Source organism: Miscanthus floridulus, chromosome 4 (genome assembly GCF_019320115.1).
Source record: "Miscanthus floridulus cultivar M001 chromosome 4, ASM1932011v1, whole genome shotgun sequence".
Lineage (NCBI taxonomy): Eukaryota > Viridiplantae > Streptophyta > Magnoliopsida > Poales > Poaceae > Miscanthus > Miscanthus floridulus.
Window position 1 is genome coordinate 101,560,966 of NC_089583.1, and position 15,228 is coordinate 101,576,193.

Genomic DNA, 15,228 nt, shown 5'->3' on the forward strand with positions numbered 1-15,228 from the left:
CTCCAGTGGTGGCACATCTAGGAGATGCCTCTCTGCTTGTTTTGCTGCTTCTGCTGTAGCAGCAGCCTTATCTGTTGCTTCTGCAGCCTCTCTTGCTGCCTTTGCAGCTGCCTCTCTAGCCATTGCTGATCTTGTCCTCGGTGTTCCTTGGTCTGTTGGTGGCTGGTCCTTCTTGGCTTCTTTCTGCCTGGTCTAGGTGTTGTCTTCTTGGTCCTCTTGCTTGGCTTCTTCTTGAGTAGTGGAATAGCCCTCTCTGCCACCCAAGCTTGTGAGGCCAACCACTCTGCTTCTAGAGGCACAAACATCAACAACTGTTGCACACTCAACTCAAATCTTTCACTAGAGCAATGCGTCGCCTATTCAGGAGGCATAAGGACTAGCAGTAGAACATGGACCTCCTCAGCTCATCTTTTGTCACTGGAAGTTGCTTCGGACCACCACCAGGAGCAGGAGCAGGAGCCGCTGCACTGCCGGAGCTTGACGCTGATGCCGTGTCAGAGCCTTGGGCGAGGTAGACGCGGGCACGCTGTGTGAGCTTTTGGGCGTAGTATGTGGGAGGAACTGCCATTACAAACAATCAGCAAAGCATCACCGTTATCTTTTTCTTCCATGCACCATGCAAAATTGTGCTAGTAACATTATATTTCTATATTGATGATACAGATATCCTTGTGCAGTCATGCTTCTGGATCAGTGCATCGATGTAGATTTACTACGAATTCAACCAGAATTGTCAAGTTTTATGAAGTACACAGCTGGAGTCTGGATGTTAATTTCACTGGATACCGTTGTTAAGCAGGAAAAATATGAGGAAAGTTTGCTTAAACTAAATCATCAGAGAAAACAGAGAAGAATGGCATACCAATTGACACCGACTGAGTGCCGCTTGCATAACTGACAGGAGACAAAAATAGGACAAACTGTCAGACACCTGGACAGCACAAACCTAAAAAACAACAAGAGCATGCTTACGTGTAGAACAGGTTATTTGTGAGAGCCTGCAGTTCGTCTCCTTTGAAGTTGTTGTCGTCTCGCAGCACAAGGTATTGCACAGGACGCCTTGTCCCCTGCATTGCCATAATCATTAAATGTTTATTCTTTAGGATACAAACTGGAAAGAAGACGGTTCAAGTTATCTGTGATCTTGTTGACATCTTACTTTCATCTCAGCATGGCTGCAAAGGAAGAAATCAAATTCTGCTGGGTGACAGATCTCGCTATCAACCACTGTGCCTACAATTTTTTCAGAAACATGTGATTAAGATGGCTTATGAAACAGGATACCATAAATTGACTGTTGCAAATAAGATTGTGGTTCTAAGTTCTAACCAGGCTCAACAATTTTCTTCGTAGCAGAACGGTGCCTATACTTGTTGTCCGTGGGAAACAGCCTTAGCCTATGCTTCTTCTGCACCACAATGAAGGTGATTTGTGGCTTCTCGTTATCATGCAGTGCTTTCCAAGCCTGAAGAAACAATTATTATTATCAAATATTATAATCAAATACGATAATGGAAAGCGCTATTTGCTCTCAAATCACTTTACCTTTTCTATCGCTGGGATTTCTTTCTCCACAACTTGTTTGAACTGACTGTTACTTATGCCATTTTTTCGCGATGGGGTAATATAGCCCGTTTTTCATTAAGCAGAGAGAAATTATACGACGCAACTACGAGAGAACCCTCATAGCACAGATTACAAACCACCAAACTAGAGGTGAGTGACCTGGAGTAGAAACTAACAACAAGAAAAAAGGATACAAAAGATGGCGACTGCCCACGACACCTAAAACCTACGAACTGAGCCTGTAAGAAAAGGATACAACATCGCAAAGGTCGCCTACACAGAAGACCGTCCAGCAGCAACGGCGGCAAAGCATCCGCCAACGAATCAAACGGCGGCAAAGCATTTGCCAACGAACCAACCAGCGGCCAAGCATTCGTCGGGAAGAAGCGAAGACACCCACTACAGCAAAGCATCCGTAGTGGGGGAAGGGCCAGGTCACTCTCGGCAGCAAAGCATCTGTCAGAGAGGAGGCCAACGACAACGGCGGCAAAGCGTCTGCCAACAAACCACACGGCGGCAAAGCATCCGCCAACGAACCAACCAGCGGCCAAGCATCCGTCGGGGGATAAGCAGTAGCAGCAAAGCATCCGCTACGGTATCCACGACAACAAACCGGGTGAGGTCAACAGCTGCAGGACAGACCAATGTGAGTGGAAATGAAGCACAACAAGCACAGTGAGGGACTCCTCAAGGAACCGACGGCAGGAACTAGGCCGATTCGCCTTCAGGATGGGGAGGACGCCCATGGCAGTGACCTAAACGCCGTCGCCGCTGGCCTTAGAGGCCTCTAAGGCAGGGCTTTCGCCTAGAATCTGGCGCTGGTGGCACAGGAGCATGGGGCTCAGAGAACAACGCCTCCAGGGAGGTATGTGGCGCAAAAGGCGTCACCGTCGTCCGCCAGGCCACCACCGGATTGAGCTTTTGCCCAGAGCACCATGCATCCAGAGGCATCGCCCCCACGAGGGGGAGAAGCGCCGAGCCACCATCCGCAAAGCAGTAGATCTGGGCCGAAGGAGGGCAGATCCGGCCACAAGAGGCCCGGATCCGCCCCGCCGCCCGATCGATTCACCGGAGAAGGTAGGTGTTGGGGGAGGGGGGCGGACGGCCGTAGGCCTACCCTAGCCAGCCGCACGGCAGCCAGCGGGTGCAGCTCGGCATCCCGGTAGCCACCCCCGTGTGCCACGAAGCCCGGGGGCAGCCACGCTGCAGCAAGGGGAGGAGGCTGCCACCAGCCGTGGGGGGCAGATCCGGACCTAGGAAGGGCGGATCCAGCCCCGCCGGCCAGCCTACTCGCAAGAGGAAGCAGGTGGGGCTTCCAGAAGCAGTCCCACGTGCGCCCCCGCGGGCACGGCAGCCGCCGGACTGAGAGGAGCCGCGTCGAAAGGGGGGGAGGCCACCAACCACCGTGTGAGGCCAAATCAGTGACCAGGGGAGGCGGATCCGCCCTTCCAAGGCCGCCCGACCACCGGAGTAGCGTGGAGCGAGGAGGGGTGGTGGAGTAATGGGGGGGAGGAAGGGAGCTGCGGTGGTTGCCGGTTGTGCGGGCCGCCACCGCTGCATGCCGGAGGGAGACGGCGGCGGCTAGAGAGGTGGCGTAAGGGGCGGTCCCGGGCGGCACCGGTGAGACGCCCCCGAGACGCCCGTTTGGAGCACTCGGGGGATTCCTAGCAACACAATCCATTTAGCAAACAAAAGGAAACCTTACTGAAGCAATAGAAGGGGCAGCAGAATCATTTACAGCAGAAGGATGAGAAACATGAGCACCAAATATAATCGTCGGCTTGTTTGAAACAACCGGTAAACTCTTCTGTACATCATCGAATACTGAGTCCCTTCCTCCAGCCTGTCAAGATGGTGAATATATCATATCATGTTGAACAGCAAGTTTTTGAAAAAATAGATGGAGAAGCGAAACTGAGGTTTACCTAGCCTTGGCATTGATCTTAATAGCCATATTTGCCAATATCTGATTACTTTTGATGAAGACATTTGACCTTCGACAACACTGTGACACGAGACCAATATCTGTCTCACAGATCCTTTTAATATTTCCTGTGGTTAGAAGTAATATCATGCATGACATATATGTAACAGAAATGAAGAAACTATGTGTCCCATCATAAACACTACACTATACCATATAAACTGCCATTTTCATCTGGCAGAATAGCAAGCAGTAAGTCAATCTTCTGATCCCTCAGCTTGTTCTGCACTTCCTGATAGCATATATGAATATCATGTTCAACTTGATCTGGACGTGCAGTGAATATTGGGAGCTTCAAATTGTCAAAGTCCTGAAATTAAAGTGAAAAATGGTAGACAAGACCATTTGGACCTAGAGACGGTGTGAAAAAGGATGATGAAAAAGCATATTACCACTCCAGTAATGTGAGACATTTCAGCCAGCTTAAAGCAAAACTCCTCAATAACTTTCTTGGATAAATCTTCACAAAAATTGACGCATGCCCAGTTGCTGATCTTAGCACCATTTATTACTTTATGCAAACAATGGTTACAAATTAAGAAGAAATATATTGAGTTATGTACAATCAAAATTCATGGAAAATTAAAGAAAACATTTTCTTGATTCATTACTTCGCTAAAGAACATAAGAGAAAGTTAATGACAGTATGACACTAGTGGAAAAGGTTCTTAAAATGGACCTTCATTGAACCTCTAACTTTAAGATTGGTTTAGCCGCTCATGACATACCTTGTCTTTCATATTCCAGTACCCATTCATTGGAAACCACGTTTTCTGAGATCCAGAATCATGATACTTTAACTACAGCAACAACAAAAGGAGAGCACATAAGGCAATCACAAACTGCATTAGACCTAAAACTACTACATCACACCTCATGGAAGTAGTACATTTGGAGGCAGCAGAACTCTAGCATCAACTGTTGTTGTAAGATTGTCATCAAATTCTATGCCAAATTCATTTGCACGTTTAGTGCGTTTGCGGTCAACAACCTAAGACAAGTGGAAGTTAGGTTAGACAAAACTTAAAGATAATTTTATCAGTTTACCGCTGACACAATATTACACAAAGTGCAGTGAGATCATGAACTTGACGACTGGATTGCTCCGGTTCAGGCTGGATGGAGGCTGACTTCCTTAGAGTAGAAACCTGACTGTTAGTCGCTGAATTCTTACTCTTGGTAGTAGCAGAATTCTTACTCTCGTCGAGAGAGGATGACACTAGGAGTTGGGGTAATTTTTTGGTTTATTTCTCACACAAATGTCATGCCAACCTGAGGGGTTGGAGATACATATTTATAGGCTGCTAGCCAGCCAAGCATATGCCAAGATGCTAGATGCTAAAATGTTGTCCTAGATGCTAAGATGTTGTCCTAGCCAGTCAAGGATGTTGTCCTTGATGGATAGCAAGACCACCATGCAGCCACAAGGACCATATGCTGCAGCCCCATAAAGACCAGCCAACATAGAGACTTATCACATCATTCCCCCCCTAAGTCTTGTGTGTCGTCTTGTGGGAAAGTTGAACCATCCTAGTCCTGAAGCAGAGCTCAAGGAACTTGATCCTCCCAAGAGACTTGGTAAGCAGGTCCGCAAGCTGGTCCTTGGTGTTGATGTAGCTTGTCTTGATGCTCCCTTCCTCCAAACAGCCTCGGATGAAGTGGTACCTCACCCGGATGTGCTTACTCGGTTCATGGAAAATTGGGTTCTTTGCCAGGGCCAGAGCAGACTTGATGTCCATCCTGAGCTCCACTGCTCTAGTGTCTCTGCCGAGGAGATCACCAAGCAGTCGAGTGAGCCAGAGCGCCTGAGTCGAAGCGGTGGAGGCCCTATGTACTCGGCCTCGTAGCTGGACAGGGCCACCACCTGCTGCTTGACTGACTGCCAGCTAACGAGGCACTTGCCGAGGAGGAAGAGGATCTCGCTCATGCTCTTGCTGGTGTCGATGTCACCGGTGTGGTCGCTGTCGCTGTACCCAACGAAGTGTGCTGCCCTAGGGCACCTAGGGTAGTAGAGGCCATGGTCGAGAGTCCCCGCAATGTCGTCGGTCGCTGCTGGTGAGGCTGAAGATGATCCTCTTCATGGCCTGCTGGTGCTCCGTCGTCGGTCGCTGCATGAACCGACCAACGTAGCCGACGGAGAATGCCAAGTCCGGCCGTATGTGGGCGAGGTAGCGAAGGCTCCCCACAAGACGTCGGTACCGCGTAGCGTCCACCTCCTCCATCGTGCTATCGCAGCTCAGCTTCAGCCTCTCCTCCATCGGAGTGAGAGCTGGGTTACAGTCGGTGAGCCCAACTAGCTCAACGACACGCTCGGCGTAGGCGGTCTGTCGAAGCGTGATCCCGAAGTCATCCTGGTGCACCTCGATTCCCAAGTAGAAGTAGAGAGGCCCCAGGTCACTCATCTGGAAGGTGGCCTTCATCTCTTCCTTGAATGTCGCCACCTCCGCATCCTCGATGCTAGTGATCACCAAGTCGTCGACGTAGACACCCACCAGCAGAGCATTTCCTCCACTGCCCCGTCGGTAGATGGCCGCCTCATGTAGGCTTTGCTCGAAGCCCATCCCCTTTAGTGTGGAATCCAACTTGGTATTCCACGCCCTCGGTGCCTGCCGCAAGCCATAGAGGGCCTTGTGTAGGCGGAGCACCTTGCCTTCCTTGCCGGGGATCGCAAATCCCGGTGACTGGTGCACGTAGACCTCCTCCTTCAAGTTGTCGTTAAGGAACGCCGACTTGATGTCCATGTGATGAACACGCCAGCCCTTCTAGGCAGCTAGCGCAAGGAGTCACATGAACTCCATCCGTGCCACGGGAGCAAAGGCGTCATCGAAGTCGACCCCCTCCTGCAGCACGAAACCTCGTGCCACCAAGCGAGCCTTGTGCTTGACGATGGCGCCGGCTTCATCCCTCTTCAGCTTGTACACCCACTTAAGGGTGATCGCGTGGTGACCACGAGGAAGGTCAGCAAGCTCCTAGGTGCGGTTCTTCTCAACTGCATCCATCTCCAACTGCATCGCGGCGCGCCATGCCGCATGTCTCTCAGCCTCTACAAACGACCAAGGCTCGCCGTCGTCACACGCAAGGTGCAACTGTGCCTCTAGGTCGTGAAGCACCAGTCCCGGCACCGGTTGGTCGCCGAGAAGGTTCTCCATCGTATGGTACCACAACAGCTCGCCGTCGTGGTACGCGTTGATGCGCTCCTCGTTGTGAGAGAGCGGAGTAGCGAGCTCAACCGGCTGTGCTCGACACGAGCTGGTATTGGAGTAGACGTGCCCGGAGAGGTGCCTGTCGGTGCTGGAGTGCGTGGCGGTGCCGGCTGTGGTGGAGCCGGCGAAGAACTCATCGCAGCCGAGGTCCTGGCTGGAGAGCGTGGTGCTGTCGAAGTAGCAGGCGCCAGGGTTGGTGGGAGCTCGGGGACTGGGGTAGACGCGCTCGTCGAAGAAGAGCTACCTACTCCCCTAGCTCTCACAAAGTGAACGTACTTGACAGTGAAGTCGTCGTACGTCAGAGCCGAGCCATCGTCCACCACCTTGTCCCACGCCCATCCTCGCCCTTCGTTGAACACAACGTCGCGCGCCGTGCGCACACGCTATGTCTTTGGGTCAAGGATGCAGTAGGCCTTCGAGCCCTCTACATAGCCGATGAACACTCCCGGAGTGCTCCTGTCGTCGAGCTTGCTGATGTGGCCAAGCTCCTTGGCGAACGCGAGGCAGCCAAAGACCCGCAAGTGGGAGACCGCCGGCTTGCGCCCATACCAAGCCTCGTACGGCGTCCTGCCGTCGAGCGCCTTGGTAGGCGAGCGGTTGAGGATGTAGACGGTCGACACCACCGCCTCTCCCCAGAAGACAGCTGGCATCCTCCTCTACTTGAGAAGGGCCCGAGCCATCCCCACAACAGTCTGGTTGCGCCGCTCGACGACGCAATTCTACTGTGGGCTGTACCGCATGGAGTAGTGGCGCTGAATGCCCTTATTAGCGCAGTACGACACGAATTCAGCCGTCGTGAATTCACCGTCGTTGTCAGTGCGCAGCACGCGGAGCTTGTGGCTGCACTCTGCCTCCGCAGCAGCCTGCGTGTGCCTGATGGCGTCCGCAGCCTCTCCCTTGCTGCCGAGGACCATCACCCACATGTAGCGGGAGAGGTCATCGACGAGCAGCAGGAAGTAGCGTCGTCCTCCTAGTGTGGCCGGTGTCACCGGGCCACACAAGTCCTCGTGCATAAGCTCGAGCCTCTCCTTGGCTCGAAAGCTCGCTCGCTGGGGAAAGGGGAGTCGCCTCTGCTTCGTCAACACACAGACGTCGCAGAGCTGCTCCACATGGTCGAGGCACGGCAGGCCTCGCACCATCTTCGTGGCACTAAGCCGCTTCAGGGCCTCAAAGTGAAGGTGCCCAAAGCGCTCGTGCCACTGCCGCGCTTTGTCGTCCCGACGAGCAGCAAGACAGAGGGGTTGTGCCACCTGCACGTTAAGGACGTAGAGTCGATTTGCGCTTCTGGTTACCTTGGCAAGAAGGCAACGACGGCGATCCCAAATCCTCATGACTCCATCCTCAACCACCACACGCGAACCATTCTCATCCAGTTGTCCCAAGCTGATGATAGAGTTCCTCAACGCGGGGATGTAGTAGACTCCAGTGAGTAGCCTATGCTCACTAGACACGGCGGTGAAGATGACGGAGCCGACGTCCTTGATCTCCACGCCAGAGGCATCCCCAAACTTGATGGAGCCTTGGACGCTAGAGTCAAGCTCGGTGAAGAACTCTCATCGACTGGTCATGTGATGGGTGGCGCCGGTGTCGAGGCACCACTTGTCAGTCTTGTCGTTGTCGGAGCCATCGCCGAGGAGGGCGTGTGCTTTTGGCTCATCAAGGTGGAGGAGAGCCGCTGCGGCCGGTGCCACTGGACGTAGCTCGATGCTTGCATGTGCCATGAACAGAGCCGGCTCCTCCTCCTCCGCCTATGCGACATGGGCCTGGCCGTGTCGTGGCTGTCGATAGTCGTTGGCCCAATGGCCAAGCTGGCCACAGTTGCGGCAGGTGTCGTCTCGTGCCGGCTTGTGCTTGTCGACGGCGCCGCCCTGGGCGCCTCTACACGCATCACCCTCGGCACGTCCTCACGCCCTGGCCTAGGCGTCTCTGTGCGCCTTGTGGGGCTTGCCACGCTTGCGGCCGCCGGTCGCGGAAGTAGGCTCTCCCTTCTTTCAGTCACCTTGGCAGGCAACCCACTGCTCCCGAGTGAGGAGAAGCTTCCCGCTAGTGGTGATGGGCCCCGAGAGAGACTGTGGCTCATCATTGTCGACGACCTTGAGGCGACCTATCGCCTCCTCGATCGACATCGTGGAGAGATCCAGCAGGGACTTGATTGAGCGAGCCATCTGCTTGTACTTCTTGGGGACACAGCGGAAGAGCTTTTCGACAGTTCTCTCCTCGCCGTAGGTGTCATCGCCGAACTGCACCATCTTCTGCAGCAGAGTGTTGAGACAGAGAGCAAAGTCATCAACGTCCTCACCTAGCTTGAAGGCTAGGTTCTCCCACTCCTTGCGAAGTGCCTGCAGTGTAGACTTGCGGGCGCGGTCGCTGCCGATGTGTGCCGCAGCGATGGTGTCCCAAGCCTCCTTGGCAGTCTGCTTGTTGGTAAGCAAGAACTGCATCTCGAACGGGACTGCAGCGATGAGGGCATCTAACGTCCATCGATCCTGGTCGTAGTCGACGTCGCCATACCAAACTGCCTCCCACATGTGCCGCACCTAGAGCTTTACCCTCATCATCGTAGCCCACTCGACGTAGTTGGTCTTAGTGAGGGTAGGCCACCCACCGTCGGGGTCGACGTCCCTGACAACAGTCTGGAGCCCGTGGTAACCACGGTACCGATCTGGGGAGAGAGAGCCACGCTGCCTATGAAGGCCACGCTCTCCATCGACCCGTCCGCCACCGTTGCCGTGCGCACCTCCTCCAGGAGCACCACCGCCGTGCGCGCCTCCTCTAGGAGCGTCGCCGGCGTGTCCACGCCTGTCTGGGCTGCCGCTGCGCTCGTGGGCGTGCGTGGCTACCCACTGCGCCGCCCGCGCTCGCGCTGCCTCCCTCCCCAGCAACTCGAGGTCCGTGTCGGCGCTGTCGTCAGCAGAAATGGAGCTGCTGATGCTGCCGCGCAGAACCTCGACCTCCGCTGCCGCCGCACGCGCTGCATCCGCCGCCGCCGCTGCTTCTGCCTCCGCTCTGGCTGCTGCCAGCTTCGACGCCCTTGCCGCCGCCGCAGCGGTCTCTGCCGCCGCTCGCTCGCGTTCCTCTGCCGCGGCAAGTTCGACCTCCTGCCGACGCCGTATGCTTGAGGCGACCGAGCGTTGAGACTGTCTTGCGGACATGACGTGCTACCGGGGGGCTGCTGCGTGGAGAAAGGGCTGCTTGCGCAGAGGGAGAGGAGTGAGCAGGAGCGGCCAGAGTTGCTGCTGCTCCCAGTTGGGGCTGTTGCGAGGCTGGGAAAGGAGATGCTATGGCTACAGGATAGTATGGCTCTGATACCAGTTGTTAGTCGCTGAATTCTTACTCTTGGTAGTAGCAGAATTCTTACTCTCATCGAAAGAGGATGACACTAGGAGTTAGGGCAATTTTCTGGTTTATTTCTCACACAAATGTCATGCCAACCTGAGGGGTTGGAGATACATATTTATAGGTTGCTAGCCAGCCAAGCATATGTTAAGATGCTAAATGCTAAGATGTTGTCCTAACCAGTCAAGGATGCTGTCCTTGATGGGCAGAAAGACTACCATGCAGCCACAAAGACCATATGCTATAGCCCCACAAAGACCAGCCAACACAGAGACTTATCCCATCACTAACTGCCTTCCAGCTTTTTCTGGTAACACTTCCTGGGAACTATCTTGCAAACCTGAAATTCAAATTGACATTCAGAAATAGCAGCAGAATATATGGAAGAGTAAGGAATATAAAAGCATAATATCATGTTGAAGTTGAGAAGTCCATAATTACCAACCTCTATAGGAAGATAAATTGGCTTCTGCTCACTGCCAACATCGATGCATGGGAGAGATTTGTATTTCAGGTCCAGGCTGTACCTTTCTCTGAAGTGATCAATGACAGTCCTTGTAGCTCCACCCGGTGATTCAAAACTGATATTTTAAGGATCCAAGAAACATTTCATTAGAAGTGCTGATTGCACAATTTGATGGCACCATATAATTCAGAAATAGAGAGTCTAAGTTGAACATAAATGCAAAGTAGAGCAATCCTACCTCAAATAAATTAGTAGGCTTCACTGACAAGCCAGTAATTCTGTACCTACGGCGTTTATTACCTCTGTGTGTGACTTCAATCTTCACACCCCTGAGGGCCTTCAACAGCTGAATTCAGAAAACAACATCATACATCTGAAGTTCTTTTGCACATTGCATTTTGTATTAAGGCAGGAGGAAGCGTGGATACCTTATCATACTCAGGTTCAGTCAAGTTCCTATCCACGATATCTATCTTTAGGGTCTTCTGAACAAAGTCAATCAGCAGCAGGGGTTGAACGAAAACTGATGAGGACACGTCTACAATGGAAAAATTACAGCACATTAAAAATTTAGCAAAGACAAGTTCTGAACTGCAATATTTACTAGTAGCCATGTAGAAGTGCAACCCAAAGTTTTTCTTTAAAGCAATCACTTGAAAGAACAGCGTCCAAATGATCTAAAATAGATATGATTTCCACTCCACCGACCACATAAATGAATTTACACAAGTACATATTTTATCCAAAATTCCCCTATCTGGCTAGTTCTGCTATCCAAACATCCTATGCCATACTGTACATAACTGAAAAGGAAAACGGAAAATCCGCATTCAGAATTGAACTGATATCTGACCTGCAATCAGAGACAAGCCGTCCTGTGTTGACCTGATGCTCTGATAGAGCCCCTTCCATGCCTCAACACCCAGTGTATGATCATTGGTGCCAATCGGGACGCGTCTGTTCACAGCCCAGACGAAGAACATTTATCATCCGAAATCATAAACACAGTGAGATACTCAGAGACGGTGAATGTTTCGTCAATTACTCTATGTCATTGCGTTCGTTGAAGAGGACGTCACCCAGCATGGTCTCGAGGACCTGCAGCGCCTGCGCGGGGATGTCAGTGGAGTAGCCCGCCAGCAGCATCCTCAGCTGCAGCAGGCTGATTGCTGAGGCATGATTGATCACCACCCTGTACTTCGTGTCCATCCTGCACAATTCGTCGAGCAATTGTATCGCATTCACATCTCCGCAGCGGCCAGCGAGGGAGAAGCAGAGTTTACATACCTTTTGTCGCCGCCTGCAGAGAGGGTGACCTCGAACTCCTTGGTGCCGAACGGCAGCGCGCCCGCGGTGAAGAGCGAGTCACGGCCGTCGTACGCGGGGAAGCGGCCGCCGAGCTCCGTGTGCTGGTTCTCGGACACCAACTTCGTCATGACCTCCCTGAACGCGCCCTTAGTCGTCGGCTCCGGCGAAATGGTCACCTACAACGAAACGAACCACCACAAACACGGGAACACACGGCAATGGCGCTAGGTCAGATCAGATCAAAGCCAACAGCGAACGAAGAGTGGACGAGAGAGAGTGGGCACTTACGTTGTACTGGTGCAGGGAGACTTCAGGTCCTCGTCGACGAGGCGGCCGAGGAAGCGGTTGGCCCTGACGACGCACGGCGTCCCCGCGCCGCCGTACCCTGGGCGCGGCGGGAACACGGGCTCGGCGCGGCGGACGTGGATGCCGAGCGCCTCGAACTCCTTCCACAGCAGCGCGGCGGGCTCCTCCGCGAGGGGTGGCCCGGCTTGGCGCGGATCGGCGGGCTGGCTCTGGCCGACGCGCGAGTTGTCGTCGTAGTCGTGCCCGTTGCGGTTCCCCGCCTCAGCGCCACTCGGGTTCGCCTCGTCTCGCCCGCTGCCGCCGGAACCCCGCGCCCTCTGCTACGGTGAATCCTCGCCATTGGCGCAACTGCTCTCGCGCGCACGCAGGACTGCAGGAGCTCTGTTACGTACTTGGAAGAGAAGAAAAAGGAATGTGGAGGAGGCAATCAGTTCAGCACGACGTGCGTGCACCCCCAGTTTATATAGAGCTAGCGTCCCACGGTAACTTTCCCAGAAAAGTAATGTAATTTTTGTTTTTTACTGTAGTACTTTTTTTTTGAAATTTGATGTGAGTTGCCCTCCTCTGATCCCCAGTATGTAGTATAACCTACGAAACGGTGAAAATAGACACGTCAGCAAATTAACTTCCTTCTTCAGGACAGGCTAATGCTCGTCCACGCATGAGAGCTTCTCTAAGCGAGTCTTTTCGAAAATTATTTTGACTCGTAAAAATTACCAGAGGAGATTCAGACACCCAGTTAAAAGCACCCCTAGGTCCTCTTGCCTAGGTTGACTTTTGCTTTTTTTACTATTAGAGATGATGAAACCAATTGGATTCGCATGGAATCGGATTCAAATATTACCTTTTATCACATTTTAATTTAAATTTGAATACGGATACAGATTTTTTCGAATACGAATACAAAATGGATGTCTCAGATTCGGGTTTCTATTAGGATATTTACTCAATTCAACTCAAAATGCATATTGATATACATGAAAAAAGTAAAATCCAGGTACACTTCTAATAATCTCCAGTATCAAAGTGAACTAAATTATAATGGATAATATTTAATAAAATAATAGGTCAAGTGAAGAAATTTTAAATAAGAATGGTAGGCAACAGGTAACCATTTTTCTTTATCAATTTTTTTGTAATTACAAAAATATTACATTGATAGAGAATAAAGTATGTGGGTATATAACATAGACAAAAGTAGCTCATTAAAAAATAATATACTTATCAATAAATAATTAATAATTAAGTATATCAACTAATGAATCATTATTTATATAATATTTATCATGAAATTATAAATATAAAATAATTCACATCAGCACAAAATAAGTTAAAATATTAAAATAATTTGCAGCAAGAAATATATTAGGTCTAAACTAAGTTAGAAAAATACTAAAATTAATTTAATATTTATGTATCTTTAATAGTGTTAAATTAATATTAAAAATTACTTATAAATATACTACTAAATAGTTTCAATGCATCATTAGTAATACTAAAATTAAATAATTACACTAGTTATGGACAAATAACTTTAAATAGATTCATTATACATTGTTCTTTGCGGATACAAATAAATATCGAAGATTCCATATTTTTGTCGAATACGGATCTAGAATCAGATAGAGAAAAATACTGAAAAATGAATTTAGATACATTCATTTAGCATCCACAATAGAAACAGATACGAATACGGATATCCATATTACAAGTTTTAACAGATACAGATTCGGATAATTCGAATTTTTAGACAATCCATTTCCACCCCTAGCTACCACGTACGGTACAAGGATAGTTATGATTATGACAAGATACGCGAGGGGCTTTCATCCTTTTTCTTATGCACTTACTGCTCGCGAAACCTCTTATATGAAAAACCAAAGGTACTGTAAATGAGATCTAATGGGAAACACCTTCTGTATTGGATCTAACAAAATTATATGGTGCACCTCCTAAAAAGAACGGGAGGGAGTATAGTAGCTACTAAAAGTTTAGCTGATAATCTATTTGGTTCCTCAGTTAATAAGGTAGCTAATGTCTTCTAACAATTCGCTATTAGTTTGCTCAAGACTAATGCCCGAGTGGATCTAAATTTAATAGGTTAATCCTCTTTTTCAATAACTTGTTGCCGTACAGAGGGAAAATTTTAGGAGCTGAAGAATCTTGTTCGAGTTGATGTCGGGCTCCGCGACGTCTCTCTACACTCTACAGTCGCGGCATCTGCGCCGTCCATGACGATCCCATCATCCCGACGACGAGCCTGCGAAACTCGCCTAGGACTAGCAGGCCGCAGTCGAGCGGGCTCTGTGAGTGCCCACGATACCGTAAGCTGCTGCACTCACCAACAATCTTGCCATGGCCCATGGGCGAGTGCAGCTAGCTTAGGGGGGATATGCTTCTAGTCCAAGCCCGACGACGGCCTCCTAATAATGACGATGCTGTCTGCTCAAAACTGACGGTAGTCTGATCTGGTGGCTCTACGGCCGCGTACTGCACTGCAGCTTAAGCTCGCGCGTTGGGGACTCCAGTTTGACCACGGCGAAGGTGTGCTTAGATGGGCCACTCGTCTGGCTGCTCTGACGACTATAGGAGGTTTTGGGGGGCTAGCGGCACGGGCGTCACGGCGGAGCTCATCGGTGCCCTGTGATTAGTGGAGGATGGGGACGAGCAGGCCACCGGTGATGGAAGCCAAGGGCGGGGACGGGGACGAGGGCGTCGGGGCAGAGTTCACTGACGGCTGTCGTGTGGTTAGGGAAGGGCAAGGTCGAGGAGACGGCGACGGGAGGTGGCGAGCCACCTGCTGCGGGTGGTGGATGCGTGAGGGAGGTGACGTCGAGGGAGGGGTGTGCGCGGTGGAGCAGAGGCCGCGAGGGAGTGGGTGTCACGACGGAGAAGAAGACAGGTCGCGACCCGTCGCACAATAACGCCGTCCATCCTTTAGTGAGGCATACTCTTTCATCCTTAAGGCTGGGTTTAGTTGCTGCAGGAATTTGGATTTTGAGGTGCACGTTCGTTTTTATTTAGTAAATAGTGTTCAAATATGGACTAATTAGGCTTAA

The 15,228-nt window shown here is 51.1% G+C and overlaps 2 pseudogenes; one reads left to right on the forward strand and one right to left on the reverse strand.

The window, feature by feature from the left end:
* Positions 1–359: 359 nt before the first annotated feature.
* On the reverse strand, positions 360–14,526 carry LOC136548938 (protein argonaute 18-like; annotated as a pseudogene).
* Positions 8,325–9,872, forward strand: LOC136550664 (uncharacterized; annotated as a pseudogene).
* Positions 14,527–15,228: the final 702 nt, after the last annotated feature.